The sequence below is a fragment of the Anarrhichthys ocellatus genome, unplaced genomic scaffold (genome assembly GCF_004355925.1).
Source record: "Anarrhichthys ocellatus isolate YVR2014 unplaced genomic scaffold, GSC_Weel_1.0 scaffold5, whole genome shotgun sequence".
Lineage (NCBI taxonomy): Eukaryota > Metazoa > Chordata > Actinopteri > Perciformes > Anarhichadidae > Anarrhichthys > Anarrhichthys ocellatus.
Genome location: NW_022280035.1, coordinates 12,614,831 through 12,620,562, shown reverse-complemented (window position 1 = coordinate 12,620,562; position 5,732 = coordinate 12,614,831). Strand labels below are relative to the sequence as shown.

The window sequence follows — 5,732 nt, the reverse complement described above, 5'->3', positions numbered from 1 at the left end:
ACACACACACACACACACACACACACACACACACACACACACACACAGCAGGCTGCTTTAAGCTGCTCGTCTTACAGACAAAAGAAAATGGAGTAACTCGCCAATGCTGTAAATATGGATAAATCTCACTCAACTAAGCTGTAAAATCAAAAGTGGAATTGTTGGAGTGCGTCCCTCCCACGCAGCTGCACATTCTGCGGCGAGAAAGCTGTCAAATGTTGGCTTTTTGTGGATACTAGCTGAGCTGACAAGTGCCAATGATACAGCGTGAGTGATAAAGACATTCACTCCTGCTGTGAGAGAGAGAGAGAGAGAGAGAGAGAGAGAGAGAGAGAGAGAGAGAGATTTTCCAGATGTGATGGTCTGCAATGCTCCAGTGCTTCATTACTGGATCAAGAGAGGCTGTTGCTGTTTCCCCCCCCATTTGCGTTGCCAGGGTGACAAATGAAAAGCAGAATCACCAGCACAACTAATCAAATGAGTGAGTGACAACAAGTCAATATTTTCTCATTATGTGGACAAAGCAATACATCTGCACAATAACGGGGCTGTGCTTCGAGGCGTAGGCAGCACTAGACTCGCAGCATTATGCGGATAATGTGGCAATAATCCGACTCGGTGCGGCTGTTGAGACCGGTGCCAATAAAGACGAAGGTATCAAAAGACAAACCTTTACCGAATACGGGCTAAATTACCGAGTCAGCAGACATCGTCTAGACTCCGTACTTCAGATAAACATACTCTGCAGCGTGATGGCCACGAGCCAAACAAAAAAAAGAAGACAAAACTGTAATTGGACATTGATCTGTCGAGGTCTGTGGATAAATAACTCATCCTAAGAGCAGCCATGAAGAAAGCGGTGTGTAAACGCACCAACCGTACGGAGATGTTCGAGAAAACGGTGAATCAAGGAGTACAAGGACTCAGTAGAATTCACATTCTATCCATTTTGCTTGAATTCCTTGGGGCTCATTTGTCATTTAAAAAAGACATCTTATTCCTAAAAAAACTGACAATTAGCTTGCTTTTGATTACATCCTTGAGAAAAGAGAAAAGCCTCCCTAAACACAAAATGGAGCGAACATCATCTCTACAAGCCTGGTTAAACACAAGCAAGATCAATGGGTAAATTTATCAGCAAATATTACCATTCGCTGCCTGGCGAGTAATCATTAAGGAACGGCATCGATGCATTATTCATCGGGCTAATGTATAATTCAGACTTAACAGCAGATTTCTATGCATAAATAAAGCTGTGATACATTCAAACACATTAAATGTTTACTTGCTAAAATAGGATGTGAATGCGCAGTGTGAGCGGCTTCCCTGCTGCCGTTGCTCGACTCTCTGCGACCGTTGCAGAGGATGCAGAGATCCATGGTGGGTACTGCAACATAGACTCCGACAGCCCCACTCATTACACATAGACTCACTGGACACAGGCTACCCATATCCTTATATGGTGGTGGGGAATAAGCTGTTCCTGGAGAGGTGATTGTTTAAATCGCATGGAGCGTGTGGTTTCTTTGTTGCACTAAGGAAATGAAAATCAGGATTGATCAGTAAAACCACACAATACAGCCTTACAGCATTTCATGGAGACGTGTGTGCGCTGTTGCTCCATCTCCCCCGGACATCGGCGTGTGTGTGTTTAAACATCGCAGTGGGATTGTGAGGGTGTTTCTTGTTGAAGTGCCAGAGACGGTGTCAGAGGGACAGTCAACAGGGAGGACACACAGACTCCATCTGACGGCGTTCGGAGCAGGCGGCACTGCGGGGACCGCCATTCCACTTTACCATGCACTGAATTAACGAGGCCAGATGTCCCCCCCCACTTAACATGTGTGAAAGTGCCCTCCGATGGGCTCAGCTGCTTTAAGGATGTACAGAGAGAGCGGGGGGGGGGGGTAGTTGAGATGGGGCCTATTTTCAATTATCCCAATTTCTCACTCGTCGTTGGTTCCCAAGGTTTATGTTAATTCAAGATATTTGGCCGTTCCTACATGCACACAACAAATTAGATGGAATTTTCCAACAATCAAAGTATCTCTCCAGATCATCACTCCCTATTTCAGCAGTCACCCAGCAGAGGGTACTACCTCCTCAGCACCGCTCCATGTGCACTATGTAAACATGAAACAGTGGCTAACACCTTCTAAACACGTCACTAGTAAACCACTATCTGCAAAGACAACAGGGCAGGAAGTGGCGAGCCAGCTCGTTCCATATAGAAATGAGACCCGTCTAAAGAATCACCAAGACATCAAGAGACATACCATTAAAACCCCGAGTCTGCTTTGGTGTAGGGGGATGGAAATGATAATAACAATGGCATGGAAGCCATGGCTTCTCCTTGATGTTTTACGGCTGGCTTTATGACCAGGCGGCTCTCGCATTTCTGTGTTTTTGAGGTCAGAAGTGAGAGTGTGAGACGAACATTGTCTGTGGCTGAGATGCAGTCGAGCGACATTCACACAACCAAAAAGCCAGAGTTGTAATTGACCTTAATTTATTCAATCAGTATCTTTTCATTTTGGTTTTTAAGGGGTCAAACATCACATCTGTTTTCACTTATGCAGCTTATTATAATAACAATTGGGTCATTCCTTTGTAATTACAATGGCTACAGTCGAGTCATTCAGACCATTACCCCAAAGGAAAAGATATCAAGACCCCAGCAGACTCACTCATTAGAAAGACAATTAAGAGGCCCGCCAACACTGCATCAATTACAATTTCTCTGATTCTTTATGCATTACATCATGCCGGTAAAAAAACAACAAACAGACAACCTTTGCAGTGTTTTTCTACCAGCAAAAGCAACTGCCATCATCCTGATACAGGGAGGGGGGGGCAGAGACGCAGCATGGTACAATCCCAGTGAGGGCCATCATGCGAGCAGATTAAATAACGTTTTTCCAATGCCCTGTCAAACATTCGGTCGCCTCTGCGCAGCTAGACAGCCGTTACAGCCTCCCTCCATGAAGCATCTCTCTCTCTGTATGGTCGGAAACAGCCTCTTTGATCCGGATATCGCCCCTCAGATTCCTCAGAGGTGACACTCGTACACGCGCCCGTATGTGAGCTGAATGTTTACTAGCTCTCTGTACCTTGTCAGCATTGAGACTCGTGTTTATGAAAAAGGGGGGGGGGGGGGAGACTCACACAACGCTACCACGATTCCCTTGGTTCACATGAATCAACAAACGCACACTGCGGACTCAGACTCGGATCAAATTGCACATCAGATTTCATTTCCCACAAAAAAAAAAGGTGGTATGAAGTACGGCAAATAGAGATGTGACGTGATACCGACAGCGGTACGGTGGCGCACATAATTAAGATTAAGACTGCCGTTTTCTCATCTGATAGCAGCCTCGCCGTGAAACCTTCAGTGTTATCTTCCCAAACAATTCCCACACTTCAGAACAACTCAGGCTCTTGTGTACAACTCCATTAAGAGGTCTGACCACTTCCTCTTTCATACACTCCACAAGTAGTGAAACTAAATGGATATTCTAACCTCTGGGGAAGGGAGGAAGATGCCATTTCTTAATGTGTTCAGAAGGATAAGCTATGCAAGTTCCCCCACATGATAGTGCATGTTACTCATACAACCAAAATCACATCATCATCTAGTTACCATTTCAGAGACGGGCCCAGCACTCGATTCAGTGACAACCAAACAACAGGAAAAACATTTATGGTCTAAAAGCGCCACCAGAATCAACCACAGACGGCCTTTCAGCTATATGACTGGAATGATCCAACCCCATCTTTTTTCACGCCGCCATGTTTTAAGCTAATATGTGGCAAGTGACGGCTCCTGAAACCCATCAATAAAAAGGGAAACAAAGCGTGTCGTCTGTAAGATCTTCACACTCTATCCGTCAATGATATCTGAATCAAAGATCACACAAGTGGAGACAGCACCAGCTGAAAGTTCAGCATTGTGAGTTAATAGGAACACTGACAAAACACAACCACTGGTAACTTTTTAAGCATTATTGCACCTAAAATATCTCCCATTCAAATGTCCCCTTTGTTCCAACAATCATTCATTATCTGCAGTACTTGTGCCCCACGTCAGCCCATGCAGTGTCGTCCCACTCAAGTGGATTAATCACATCTGAACCATTAAGATAGAGGTCACTTCTCAGCTAGCAGGGGGAGGGGGGGTCAAAACAAATGCCACAGGAACCTGGGCATGGTGGAGATTAGCTCCTCGCAATTAGCAATGCAACATCTGAGTCCATGTAATATGTAATAGCTCGGTGAAAAATAAATGCAGCAGCGGGGGGGGGGATTTCAGGAGGGGATTGTTTTTATATGGCGGAGATTGAAGGCAATCGCTGCTTCCCCCCTTTCCTCAATTTGTATCTTGTTTCAGGGCAGAAGCTTTTCTTTGAGCTCGTGTGGTCACATAAGCAGTGGAGTCAGCTTCTGACTGGAGTCACATGAAGACTTACTATGGCCAATTTTACAGTGATTGAAGTAAACAAGCCCCCCCCCACTACAACTAGAAAACATTAGATAAGCTGCCTTTCAGACAAATAACTGTAGTCTGCTTTCAAATCCAAAGCTGCCCCCTCCTAAACACACACACACACACACACACACACAAGCCCCCCTTGCTCTTTTCAACAACAGGCACAGATCTCCCACAGTGAGAGCTGCATGTGCTTGGGCCAGAGTTCATAGCCTCTGGGGTGCTCTGAGAGGGGGGGGGGGGTCAAGTTAATTCGATGGTACTTCAACAGTTTGCTGGTTCAGCCGGTCACCCACTAAACATTTTTTTCAAAAACACTCCACTTATTTCCATAATTACAGTCCAATAATCAATTTATTACACGAACAAGGCTGTAAACCAAACAGCCAATACTTAATGTGAAACTTAGGGAAATCCCACTCGTCAAAATGTATGTGCCACTGTCTCATTAAGATCCATAGAAAAAAAATTTGCAACTTTCCTTAACTATTGCTCGAATACACACGCGCACAACTCGTTTTTTTTGTTCCTTTGATGCCTGTTTCCTGGGCAGCAACGTTTCAGTGTGAGCTCTCAATTTGTTTACTTTATTGTTCTAACTTTCAAACCCACGAGCTGCTGCTACAGGCTGGCCGGGTCGTGGAGGTTGCCATGTCTGCTCCACAGTCCACAGAGAGCCAAGTTTTACAACAATGCAGCCAACTTTCAGCACTCAGAAACATTTGACTCGAGGTCACACGCGCTTCCTACTCCGGGCATAAACACAATTAGGACACTTTTAGCTCAAAGTGTGAGGGCCACCACGCTTTATTCATCACTCTGTCATAAATCCCGTTTCTTTTATCAGCCACACATTGCTCCCCCCCCCCCTCCCCTCCAAATCCTCCTCCAACCACAACCGTCCTGCAACCTTTTTTTTTTGTTAATGTAACTACTCACCCGCCAGTCTGGAGATTCGTGGGAGTCCCAGAGACTGATGCAAAACAAGTTCAAAACGCGATCCGTGCCCAAGTTGACCCACCGAACTTAAGCAAGCTGGGCCAAATCCATGACCCGGGACAAAACGAGACGAACACGGACACTTTTTAAACCCTCGTTTTCTTCTTCTTCTTCTTCTTTAAACCCGCACGGAGGGGCTCGGGCGAGCACTTGCTTCAACAAAAGACGGTTTCACTTTACTGGTTTACTGTTCGCGTCCTAAATCCTCGAGCAAAAGGCACTGTAACGTTAGCTAGTCCCCCCC

The 5,732-nt window shown here is 45.5% G+C and overlaps 1 protein-coding gene across 1 annotated transcript in view; it reads right to left on the bottom strand.

Annotated features, from left to right (window-relative positions):
• LOC116382232 (arginine-glutamic acid dipeptide repeats protein-like) overlaps positions 1 to 5,726 on the bottom strand; it is a 28,930-nt gene extending 23,204 nt beyond the window's left edge. Inside the window, exon 1 of the mRNA XM_031845113.1 lies at positions 5,429 to 5,726. The gene's annotated coding sequence lies outside the window, so the exon portion shown is untranslated. The remainder of the gene's footprint in view (positions 1 to 5,428) is intronic.
• Between the last annotated feature and the right edge of the window lie 6 nt (positions 5,727 to 5,732).